Source organism: Melanerpes formicivorus, unplaced genomic scaffold, assembly GCF_026170545.1.
Source record: "Melanerpes formicivorus ecotype bairdi unplaced genomic scaffold, bMelFor1.0.p_v2 SCAF_3, whole genome shotgun sequence".
Taxonomy (NCBI): Eukaryota; Metazoa; Chordata; class Aves; order Piciformes; family Picidae; genus Melanerpes; species Melanerpes formicivorus.
The window spans coordinates 16,125,901-16,139,252 of NW_027142355.1; positions in this window are offsets into that span (position 1 = coordinate 16,125,901).

The following is a 13,352-nucleotide window of genomic DNA, read 5'->3' on the forward strand; positions in this document are numbered from 1 at the left end:
CATGTACTTTATTCTGTCTTATTTCAGGAATTCTCTGAAATAGATTGAGAAATTATATGAAATAGTATTCCAATTGCACATAAAAAATGCTTGGAGGATCTGCACACTTTTTTTTTAACAATACATATGCACATTAATTATTTTATTTAATGTAATTTCAGAAATACTGAACTATGACTTTGAAAAGGAAAAGAGGATGTTAGTGTAAGAAAAATGAGACATCATAAATGAGCATAATAAGTTTAGTATAAGCTTTCTTTAACTAAGATGAAGAAAGCAAAATATTTATTATGTTATTTTCTAACAGATTTTGTATTGTATTTCCATTTATTGACACATCTTGCAGTTTTTTCCCAGACATTTTTCCCAGGGTTTGTCTGGTCTATGTCTGTACTAAGTAAGCTGCAAAATCCTTTCTCCTCAGAGAGTAGTTAATTTACAGTAATTGCTTTTGCTTGGCTTCTCATTTCATCCCTTTTTTGTTTCTTGTCTCTGACAGTTCTTTATCCTGCATTCAGCTGTGGTACAATACTGTGCCTTTCTAGCCTTTCAAGAGTTTTTCAATATATTTCTGTTAGTGTACTGTAAGATTCCTTACTAAAATTATCAGCAGCCTGTCTTAATACACAATATAGACTCAAAATTCTTCCCAGCTCTGTAACTGTTTACCCATATGTTTTCATTTATATGCGAAAGTAGTCACAATATTCTTCATAAACCAAATTAAACACATGAATACTTGAAATATTAGAACCTTGGTCAGAATTCCTGATGTCAAGCAAAGTTGGATTAAGTTTTTATCCTTGCAAAGAAGCAGGATTCCTTAACATCTAATTTGGCTGAAACAGATTAAAAAGAAAAAAATAAGACAAAGAATAATCAAAGAGGACTGAACACACTAAGGTAATATCTCCACAGAGATATTACACAGAGTGTATTTTGGGCATTATGACCTTATGCATAAGCTCATAAAATAGATATCTACAAAAGTCTAAGAGGACATGAGACCTTTTTATTTTGATGCCTGTAAATTGAGTCTCTCTCTCTTCTTCTCTGCTCTCCGACAAAGCAACAGTGCTCCCTGACCTCTCTGGTCTCTTTTTCAGTCTACTGATAATGCAAGTCCTATTGGTTGCTAATGTAATACCATAGAACACTGAGAACATTGTATTATCTAGTGACAAATAGGATGAGTGCAATAACTTTTTAATGGCTAAACACACATGCAAACAGCAGGTTCCCTGGTCTTCAGTAATTATTTTTCACAGCTAGATCCAGATCCTGACTCCTTTTTTCCAAGCTACCACCTCACAGAATGAGTGATTTTCAGTAGTTCATTCAGCCTTAGGAAATTTAGAAAACAAAGTGGGCTTGAAATTTTTCTGTAGCTGGCATTAGGCAGTTGTCAGTGATATGTTTATTTTCCCCTTTCAGAAAAAATCCTTTAAAAATAAAAAAATGTAATCTCTGATTTACAAATAGGATGGAAAAGCTAAGAGAATTAAAGGAGCAGCTAAACCAGTGTTCAAATGATGAGCTAGTTAAATTTACTTAGAACTAGGACATCTAATTGGGAACATTTTCATTAGCAACAAATCAAGGCTGGATCAGTACATTCTCCCTTTAAAGTCAGAAATTCTGTACTGTATCCAAGTTTCACATCTTTAGTGCTAATCCACTGTAGAGAATAATAAGGCCATAAACATTCTTGAAATGAGGAGTCTAATAATTGAATTTTTCTTTTTCCTTCCCATGAATTCTGGAGCATTGTCTTCACCATCTATTTAAAATGTCTACTTACATAATAGAGAAGTATTCCTGCTTCTTTTTCCTTTTCTTAATTAGCTTTTTTGGTTTTGTTGGTTTTGGGTTTGTCATTTTGCTTATCGTATACATTTAGAATCCATATCCCAAACACACACATACGTGACCTTGATTTCTGAGTGTAAATTAAGAAATCTGCAATCAATTGTAAGAACCAGCACTATTTTCTGAGACTGCTATGGCTTCCAGTCAAATGAATTCCATACCCAGTTAAAAATGCATCTTCTTTTAATATAAGTTCAAAGATGCTATCACTCTGCCAAGAGGGAAAATTCACCCAAAATAAACAAAAGCAACAAACCAGCAGCAACAAAAAGAAAAAAGAAAAATGCTAACATGAAAAAAAAGAATAAAAAGAGCTGTCTGCTCGAATGGGCTACAGAAATTGTCTCCAGTTGTACAATGATTTAACAAGAGATTGTAAAGGAGCAATGAGCTCAAATTTTATGTGACCATCAGTTTATCAATAGATGACTCATTTCTCTTCGTATCAGGCCAAATCAGAAGTCCATGAAAACAAATGGAAAACTTCCTCTAAGCTCAGTTTGCATTGGATCAGCTCCTATGCCAACATAATTAAAGAGAGAAAAGATATCTAAAACCTAACAGACAATAATTTCTTTGTTAAACTTCATTCAAGATATCCCCACAATGTATTTACCTCCTTTTTAATAAAGTTTAGGTGCCTATTTTGATGGAAAGTCATGAAATTCCTTCTAAGATAAATGTTAATTATTAGTTAGCAGAGACCTTACCTGCCAATGTCTGCACAGTAGCTGAAATATTTGCAGTATGTTTCAATTACAAGACAAGGTGGACTTTAAATTGTTCACATTATCTTTTATTTAACTTCCCTAAGCATACTAAGAAAGTTTTGTTGAATTTTTTGAGCATGTACGTCGTTACTATAAATTTCTCCCTCCAGAATTCTGAAAAATGAGTAAAGATATCTGGTGATACCACTAAAATCTGTATTGTCCTAACCCATAAATTACATGTAAGAAAGGCAGTAGAAATTAAAAGAGACATGGTGAAGTGTTAAATTCATGGCCTTGTTAGCCTTGAATCTGGGAAACATTTATTCTAATAAATGGGATTTTTATGTCTTATTTCTTGTCAGCAGTGAGCAGAGAGTGTTCCCATAAAACTCAAAAGTTATTTGGGTTTCCTGAAAACATTAAAGCATTTGAATTTAAACTTCAGTTAGCGTGTGCATGATGGATTAGTCACACAACTGTTAGAAACAATAAGTGTTGTGAATTTATTCCATTGAACGTGGTGCAGGAGCACAAATGCCCTTTGAAGATGAAATACCACATGTTTGGCTTGCTTTTTCTTTTAAAAAATCCAACATGTGGAGAGAAATGAAATAGTGAAAAACTTCAATGGATTTTGTAATATGGACAGTGGACTGCAGTGTTCCCTCCATCACCATGCTAGCTCCTAGAAGACACCAGATTCATGTACCAGATACAGTACATGACTATACAGAATCACAGAATTATTCAGGTTAGAAAAGACCCTTGAGATCATCAGGTCCAACCAAGTTCACCACTAAGCCATGACTTTTAAACACATCCAGGGATGGTGACTCCACCACCCCCCCTGGGCAGTCTGTTCCAATGCCTAACCACTCCTTCAGTGAAAAATTTTTTCCTAATTGTGGTGGTTTGAAGGGCTGATCCTTCCTTCCCTCCCACCACTGGCAGGAAATAAAAATGAGACTCAGACAAACGTATTGCAGAATTGGTGGAAAGTTTAAATAGTTAATATTTTACAGAGAACCACAAACATAGTGACAGAAGAGATCCCAAAGCATACCCAGAAGCATCTCAACACTTCCCTCTCCCCACCTGAGGGTACACCCAAAACCCCCAGGGCTCTTTCTTCCCTCCCTCCACTGTTAGGCTAATCTCAGTTGGCCAGATCTACAGTTGCCCTTCCCCCTTCTCCTCCCAGCTTTAAGCCTAGCTACGCCCAAGAGGCCTCGAGATGACTCCCCCTCCATTACCAGATCGGGACCATCTCTATAGGAGCGGTGGGGGAAGAAAGAGGAAGTGCAGGACTTTTGCAGGTGGTTTTTGTAGGAAGCAGGACATTATGGGATGAAATATGCAGCTTCCTGTGTCCATCCACTGGGTTGGGTCCTTGGGACACCAGAGGTGTGTCTTATGTGGCAGCAGCAGGGGGCCAGCCACCACACTAATGTCCAGTTTAAACTTCCACTGATGCAGCTTGAAGCTGTTCCCTCTTGTTGTATCACTAATTACCTGTGAGAAAAGACCAGCATCTACCTCTATTGTTCTTTCAGGTGACTGTAGAAGGTGATACGGTCTCCTCTCAGCCTTCTCTGCCTCAAATTAAACAGTCCCTGTTCTCTCAAGCTGCTCTTCATCAGACTGGTTCTCTAGGTCCTTCACCAGCTTAGTTGCTCTTCATTTGACAACAGATAGCCTTTTAAGTCATTATGATATTGGTGTATGCAAAGTTGTGGAGGAATAAGACCATTCTAGAGAAAATTAAGACCGCATTATTAGCTATCACACTGTGGCAGTCAAGAGCAGATAGTAGTTCTCCCTTGTAGGCACAAAGCTTAACTGCACAACCATAAAATGTATACTTGAAAGATGATCAATCTGTGTAGCTTCACGCTTAACATCTCTTGGAAGACTGAAGAGGGTGTTTTCCCTGATAATTTACCTAACTGTGGACTGTCTTATAGTAGCCCATTCTTAAACCTACATTCTTTAGTTTTGATAGAAAGCAAGATAATGAGATTCTCATACAGAATCCACAATGAGTTCTATCATCATTACCATACATATCGGCATCTTACATGTGTTTCTGGGTAAATCTAGTTCTTATAAATGAAAGAAAAGAGAAGAATTTGGTGGTGAAATGACAGGAATAGGGTTATCTCTGTCAACTAACTAATCCCAGATCTCCTTTCACCATACTCTTCTGCACTGATTTATGAGCACTGTGTAGAGCTCATGCCAAACAAAGTTACAGTAACACAGTGAACTCCCCAGAGGTAGCACTGTTGAACCCTGCAGACCTTCGCAAGAACTGTTTTCTAAGGTCTGTACAATTTGTGTCATACTGAATACATCTGGGATAGATATAGACCAAGTTTATTTCCAGCAGAGCTGTCCAACTGTTCAACACTTATTGACAATCATTCTTATCCCTGAGATAACTGTGATCTATTCATCATTTCCTAACATATAGAGATCCATGAAAGGGATTATGATTCTGTGACAATTAAGATAAAAATAAACAAAAGGAAAACCCTCAAAGTGGAGGTTGAACTGAGAATGTAAACTGGAAAACTGTTTATAAGTAACCTTTAAGGGCCGTTCCCTATTTTCCATGAGTGTAATATATTGAAAGTATCATTAACTTCAATAAAATGAAAAAGTCAGGATGACATTGATGTGTTACATTCTTTGCAAACTAAGAAGGATGAAATCTGTTTGCTGCCCTCCCTGAGAGCAGATGGCAGCACAGAAAACCACAGAAGTTCAAAGAAGAGAATCAGCTGTACTTGATATAAGGCTATATACTGTCCTTTGAATGCAGAACAATACCACAAATTCTTGCATTTTCAAGACCTTTCTTTACTCCTTCTGAAGTGTTCCTTACCTCAGACAGTGAGCAGTTTGTACAATTTAATCCATGGGGTGCAATTTCTTTATCTTGTGGTGTTTCCTTGTGTTCTTGCTTAACTTATTAACGGACAGAGAAGAAAATGAACATGGCAAACATTGTCATCACTGATGTGTACAACTAAAGCAGAAATAGATACAGTTGGTATGTGGGAAAGAATTAGAAGGAGGTGGTATATTTTCTTGTATCTCAATAACTACACACAGTATCACAGTATCACCAAGGTTGAAAGAGACCTCAAAGATCATCAAGTCCAACCTGTCACCACAGACCTCATGACTAGACCATGGCACCAAGTGCCACATCCAATCTCCTCTTGAACACCTCCAGGGAGGGTGACTCCACCACCTCCCTGGGCAGCCCACTCCAATGACAAATGACTCTCTCAGTGAAGAACTTTCTCCTCACCTCGAGCCTAAACCTCCCCTGGTGCAGCTTGAGACTGTGTCCTCTTGATCTGGTGCTGGTTGCTAGAGGGATGAGACCAACCCCTTCCTGGCTACAGCCACCCTTCAGGTAGTTGTAGAGAGCAATGAGGTCTTCCCTTAGCCTCCTCCTCTTCAGGCTAAACAATTCATCCAGCTAGTAATCCAGTCCTAAATTGATAATTCAGAGCTCTGAAACAGTTCATGTGCTTGAGTTAATGCTGACTTGGTATTTTGGTTTAAGTTGTATTGTGTTGTGATGATTTTATTTTATTTAGAAATTCTTCCACAAAAAATTCAGCCTTCAGAAAGATGTGGAAAGGTGGTATTTGAGCTTAGTAAAGTAGCATATAAAGGGAGATGTCTAAGCACTAGATATTTCAGTTCAAGTTTTGATTAAATTCAGTCCACAAGTAGAGCAACTCCCTGAGAAGGTATTGAGCGTGTGGAAAAGAGTGTTGCCTGGCATGCACTTTTCCATCTCTTTCCCTGTGGCAGGTGTGAATGTAACTAAAAATGGCTTACACTTGAAATAAACCCAGACTTCATATCTACGAATTTTCTTTCACTGTAAAAAGCAGCCTATGAGACCTCCAAGTACTTAGTGCAACTCAGCAGAAAGGAAAAACTATTAGGACATTGCTATCTAAAGAGTAATAAAAGAAAGCAATCTCACGTAGTGCAACAGCTTTAAAACGTTGACTTTGAACATGTTCTTGCTTGACTCACATTGACTGCTTTCCTTGTCTTTGGAAAAGAGTTAGTAATCCTTACATAGGACTCCTTCAAGCCTCGCCAGTCCTCTCATCTGTTTTTCTGCGTCTGCTTTTATCTGTGCCAGGGACATTTTTTTCACTTTCCAACTCAGATTACGGACAGTTTTTCACACTAATCTACCCTAATACACACAGTACTCAACTACCAGTGTCCTTTTCATCCTTCATTATTCTGCAAGTCCACAATAAAGGGAAAAGATAAATTCTGTTTTCCTCGAAAACTTGTTATCAATAGAATTATGGTGTGTGAAATTCTGTCAGCAAATGTCTGAGGTCTGTGAGCACCACTGTGTTCTGAATTGTTTTTTGATTTGAATCGTTTCATGGTGAAAAATATGAATGGGTACTGCATACTTTAAGGAGGAATAAGTAGGAAGGCTTCAGTGTTAAAACCAGTATGAAGAAGCAGCTTTTAAAAAAAGGAAGCTAGAAGTGTAAACAAAGCAACAGTGCTGGGGCACTTTTATTCACTTTTTTTTTTTTTTTGCCATAAAATATTTTCCTTCATGTAAGCTAAGAGTCAATGCTTTGCCTTCCATAAATACAAATATAGAGTAAAGGTATTTTCTGAGTCTCTCTCTCACATTTGAAGGTTGTCTTATGTTACCGAGTTAGAAAAGCTTGAGCTGTGAATCTGAGAAACAATGAAAGACTGGAGAGTATAAGATGAACAATGTCTAGAGTTAAATAATTTTGATGGGAAGTTCCTGAAAAGCTGTCAGGTTTTAATTAAAATTAAGATACATATATCAAGGCTATTTTAGAGATACCAGTGTTCATTCAGAGTTTTGTCTGTTCTTTCTGGTATTAGTACATGGTTTCAAAGGCTATTAATTTTGAGTACATCCGTTTATTTTGTCCATAAAGCTTTCAGAGACTTTTACATCATTCCAGCACAATATACATCATTTTAATACCTACTGAACATGATATTTTAATGTGTTAACATAACTATCTTCGTATCCAGAATTTGTCATAAATCTTTGATTCTTTTGTAGTCTGTAAAGCTTGTGTTAATTAATTATTAAAAGCCTTAATTTGATTTACAGAAAAGAGATGTGTGGAGCTATGAGCAGATGATTTCTAAGGGTAGTGTGGTCAGCGATAGCTCTTGCACCATGTGTTGCTCCTTTCTGCTATATTTTATTTAGTTGAATATAAAAGTGGGCTTGTCTGCTAATTTCAATCTGAAATATTGCATTTGCAGAGGGACCTTGACAGGCTGGACAGATGGGCAGAGTCCAGCAGCATGAGATCTAACACATCCAAGTGCTGGGTTCTACACGTTGGCCACAACAACCCCATGCAGTACTACAGTCTGGAGTCAGAGTGGCTGGAGAGTGGCCAGGTAGAAAGGGACCTGGGGGTGCTGGTTGACAGTAGGCTGAACATGAGCCTGCAGTGTGCCCAGGCATCCAAGAGGGCCAATGGCATCCTGGTCTGTATCAGGAACAGTGTGGCCAGCAGGAGCTGGGAAGTCATTCTCCCCCTGTACACCACACTAGCTAGGCCACACCTTGAGTACTGTGTCCAGTTCTGGGCCCCTCAGTTTAGGAAAGATGTTGACTTGCTGGAATGTGTTCAGAGAAGGGCAACAAAGCTGGGGAGGGGTTTGCAGCACAAGCCCAAGGAGAAGAGGCTGAGGGAGCTGGGACTGCTTAACCTGGAGAGGAGGAGGCTCAAGGGAGAACTTATTGCTATCTACAACTCCTGAAGGGTAGTTGGTTTCTTCTTCCAGGCAACCAGCACCAGAGCAAGAGGACACAGTCTCAAGCTGCACCAGGGGAGGTTTAGGCTGGATGTTAGGAAGAAATTCTTCAAAGAGAGAGTGATTGCCCATTGGAATGGGCTGCCCAGGGAGGTGGTGGAGTCGCCATCACTGTGGGTATTTAGGAGGAGACTGGATGGGGTGCTTGGTGCCATGGTTTAGTTGATTAGATGGTGTTGTATGATGGGTTGGACATGATGATCTCAAAGGTCTCTTCCAACCTGGTCTGGTCTAGTCTAGTCTAGTTTAGTCTAGTCTATTCTCTATTATTTCCAGCATTACATAAGGATTCACATTTTTACTTGTCAATTACACTGATTTTCCAAATGAAAAATACTACTCTGAATAGATAAGCTGTTAAATGTCTTTTGAAAATATTTTGTAACTAGAAAAAGCATTTATAAAATGAAGTATTTCCTTTTAGAACTGTTAAATTGAATGTGCATTTCTTGTGTACTTCAAACTCATATTACAAATAGAATTGTTCCTTTATATTAGTGAGATATTGAAAAATGAATCTATGCATTTTAGTGATGGAAAAAAGCCCAGAGAAATAGTTATGTTCACTTTCTTGGAAAATAGCATAGTAAATAAAACTTCATTTATGTTTTCTGCACAATATCCTTGAGATTAATTTATGTGCTGTGCAATTGCCTCAATAACAAAGAAATGAAAAGACTTTGATGTGCTGAAAGACACCTGCCTGGGCTTCCTACCCATCTGATATGAGCATGATCTGATAGACAATTGTGTTATATGAAGCTACTACAAATTCTTTAGTGGAAAGAAAAGAAAGGCAGAATAAAATAGCCCAAATTCCAGAAAATCATAGAATCATTTAGGCTGGGAAAGACCTTTAAGATCATTGAGTTCAACCACTAACCTTAGACTTCTAAGTCTACCAGTAAAACATGTCCCTAAGCTCCATGACTTTTTATTAATCTCCATGGGTGATGATTCAGCTACTTCCCTGGATAACGTGATCCAATGCTTGATAACCCTTTGTGCTGGTTTTGGCTGTAACAGAGTTAATTTTCTTCAGAGTAACTAGTATGGGCTATGCTTGGATTTGTGATGAAAAACAGAGCTGATAATTCAGGATTATTTTAGCTATTAATGAACAGTGTTTGCACAGTCAAAGCCTTTTCTGCTTCTCACACCTCTCTGCCAGGAAGGAGGCTGGGGAAGCTAGGAGGAGACACATCTGGAACAGCTGACCCCAACTGATGAAACAGGTATTCCATATCATATGATTCAAGCTCAGCAGATGAAGAAGAAAATGGGGGACATTCAGAGCTATTGCATTTGTCTTCTCAAGTAACCATTATCTGATGGAGCCCTGTGTTGTGGCTTAAACCTATCGAGAAGCCAAACACCACACTTACCTTTCCCTACCTTGGTGAACAAGGGAGGGAATTGGAGCAGTAAAGACAAGGAGCCTTGTAGGCTGAGATAAAAATAATTTAATAATTGGAATAAGATTTTTTAAAAAATATAAATTTAAAAAAAATATATATAAATACAAAGTAATGTGCAATGCAGTTTCTCAACACTCACTGTCCTGTTCCTGGCTAACAATCCCAGAACAGAAAATCTCAGAGTTTCAATTCCAGAAGAGAGAAAGCCAGCTTCCCTTTAAACCCTCATCTTTATACTGAGAATATGTTTGCAAAATATGGACTATTCCATTGGCCAGTTTGGGTCCCTTTCTCTGGCTATGCACCCTTCCAGCTTCTGCATGCTAGCAAGTTGTGGGAAGATGAAAGGTCCTTCATTTCTTAGCAACAACTAAAAACATTAGTATATAGTCAACATTCTTCCCATACTCAAGCCAAAACACAGCATTATTTGTGGTACTAAGAAGAAAATAATTATCTCTATTAGAGATGAGAATGAGTCAATAAGCTTCCCTGGAGATAGATGAACACCTGCCTATCAGTGGGGATGGATTGTTGTTTTGCTTGGCTTTTTGCTTTTCCTGTTAACTTGTCTTTACCTCAACCCATGAGTTTTCTCACTATTACTCTTTTCATTATCTCCCCCATCCCACCAATGAGGGGAAAGACAATGAAAATGCGTGGTGGGGTTAAACCAAAACACTGTTTCAGTGAAGAATTTTTTCCTAGTAAACAATCTAAACCTTCAGTGGTACAACTTCAGGCCATTTCCTCTTATCCTATCTAGAATCTCTTTTCAGGTAGTTGTAAAGAGTGACAAAGTGTCTCCTGAACTTTCTTTTCTCCAGACAAAACAATCCCACTTCTCTGTCACTCCTTGTAAGACTTGTTCTCTAAACCATTCACTGGCTCTGTTGCCCTTCTTTGGACAGACTCCAGCACATTATGTCCTTCTTGTGGTTTAATTTCAATCTTATTATGTTGTTATAGCTATTAAAAACTCAGAGGAACATGTATTAGAGATTATGTTAATATCCCTTGTGGAGAATTTCAAGCAGAACTACTTCCCGTCCATTCTTTATGTGGTAAAAATTATGATTTATGAGCCCCTAGATTTTTATTTTTCTGTTTTTAAACTCATATTCCCATGCATCCTTGAAAATCAGTATGAATTTCATTAACTACACTACTACAAAGAGACATCCTTTCAAACAGTTGTGGTGATTTAAAACTTAACAGCAAAGAAAGAACAACTCATTAGACACAGATTGAAATTAGAGAGCAAAGATGACAGAGAGTGAGAAATGAAAGCCCCTGAGCTAATACACAGCTGATAACAGTTAGTAGTTCTGGAGCTAGTAATGAAAATATGAACCCAAAAGATTTTTCCTATGTATTAAATTACAGCTGAAATCAGAAGACTTTCATTTAGTGTAGCATGATTATTTTAACCTCAAATAGAGCTCAGCTATGAGCTGCTCTTTTTAAAAAATGCAGATGGCCTGAACCTCAGGGTGGGAGCATGAGTTGTGCAGAAAGACATGGACTGGCAAGCAGGAAGAGAGACAGAAGAAATGTAATATCCAGCATTTTGACTGAGAATATTAACATCTATAATCATGGAGCTAAATTTGAACATCCTTAAGAGTAAGAGCAGGAGGATATTGATGCAGAAAAATGGGAGAAAGAATTTGCTGCCCGTTATTTTTAATCAAAGCTTTGAAATTTCGAAGTGGATATATAAATATATCCTATCTTGGGCTGATTTAGCCTGCACCTCATGGGAGTCCACTTTGTATCATGAACCAGGACCCTCAGACCTACAGATTCTGTGATTTTGGAAACCTTTTTCACAGTTATCACAAGAATCATCTGACCAAAGGTGAGCATCTTCTAAGTGTGATATCCCATATCAATTCTAGGGTGACAATTATTGCTACTGTTGACAATAATTAAGTAAATTAACCATCCCCTGAAAGTGCTGGTTTCTATTCAACATCTCTAGAAAGCCACAACTAAGGTCAATTCTTAATATTCAGTTGACATCTCAGGTAAAGTCAGAAAACGAGTATCATTTTAAATGTTATTTTAAGTTATTTCTTTCACAAAAATTAACTGCTACTGGTTTGTTAATATGAAAAATGCTATACAAGGATATATACATCATCCAAGTCATTAAATAGGAAAAAATAATGCATGTATATTTTTCTAACATGTCTTTAGACAGATTTTTTCTTAATTTCCTGAAATTATTCCCCCTCTTACCACACAAGCTTCAGGATTTTTCTGTCTTAGGTTGATTCCTTGTCCTGAAAACACTTGCAATTTACAATTTATAAGCAAGAAAAACAAACAAAAGCAATAAACTAAGAAACTACAACTACAATAAAAGAAGAGCAGGTAAGCAAATGACTACAACAACAAAAACAAAAACCAAAACCCCCAAAGAACCCAAAAAAACACTAAAAAAACAAGCAACTCAAAATGCATAGAAATTAACTCTTCTTGTTAAACACAGAAAGTAATTTCCCTGAATTAATTGAAGGTCTTGCTGCAAAAATGCAGAAATGAAGGTCTAGAAATGTGTTGGGCCACTTATTTTGTTAATCCAAAATGGCTTTCTGGAGCTGGTAGGTTCTTAGTTGTTTATCTAAGGTTCTAATATACTTGGCATGGCTACAACTTTGGCATGTCATGGGCAGATTATTGAAATCATTTTAGGTAGTCATAACACTTCAGATAGTAAAATTTGGATTCCTAGTGCCTCTCAAGCACCAAAGCAGACAAAGAACCTGTGTTGCACTGAGTATTTAAATTCTGCATAAATCTGCTGCTCAGCAACAGTCTACCCAAATACTCTGTTTGAGAATCCTAATTAGGGCACTTCCAGTCTAAAGGAGCTATCAGAAATTTCAGATCTGAATCCTGGACCACCCTATACTTAACACTTCTTCAGAGAGTATCTAAGGGAGTCTAAAGAAATCATTCCTCCTGTTGAAGCACATACTTCTAATTCAGCAAGATGGCTGGCAAGCGGATCATCACTTCATGTCTACAACTTGTTAGCATTCTCCAGATATTTGGTTCCTAGAATTGCATAAAATACAGAAACAGCATTTTGAATTGGGACAGAATCCATCCTTTCCTCTCTCAAAACCTCCAAAACCATGGATATTGAGCTAACTAACAAGAGAACTGCTGAATGTCCTTATGGTAACCATTTTTATAGCTTCTTCTCTTTGAGAAATGTCAACTTTAACTATGAATCTCCTCAAACTGAGAGTATTATGATTCTTTGTTCTCCCATTTCCTGGTTATGTGCTCCAAACTGAAGACTACTATATACGTAAACATGTCACCTCTGTCTTTGTCAAAGAACAAAGCAAGCACACTCTATTATTTGCCTCACATTTACTAAGGACATTGATAGTGTCTCCCATAACACCATCAAGCCAAGACAAGCTCGCAAAGTATCATCAGATAAGTGGACAGT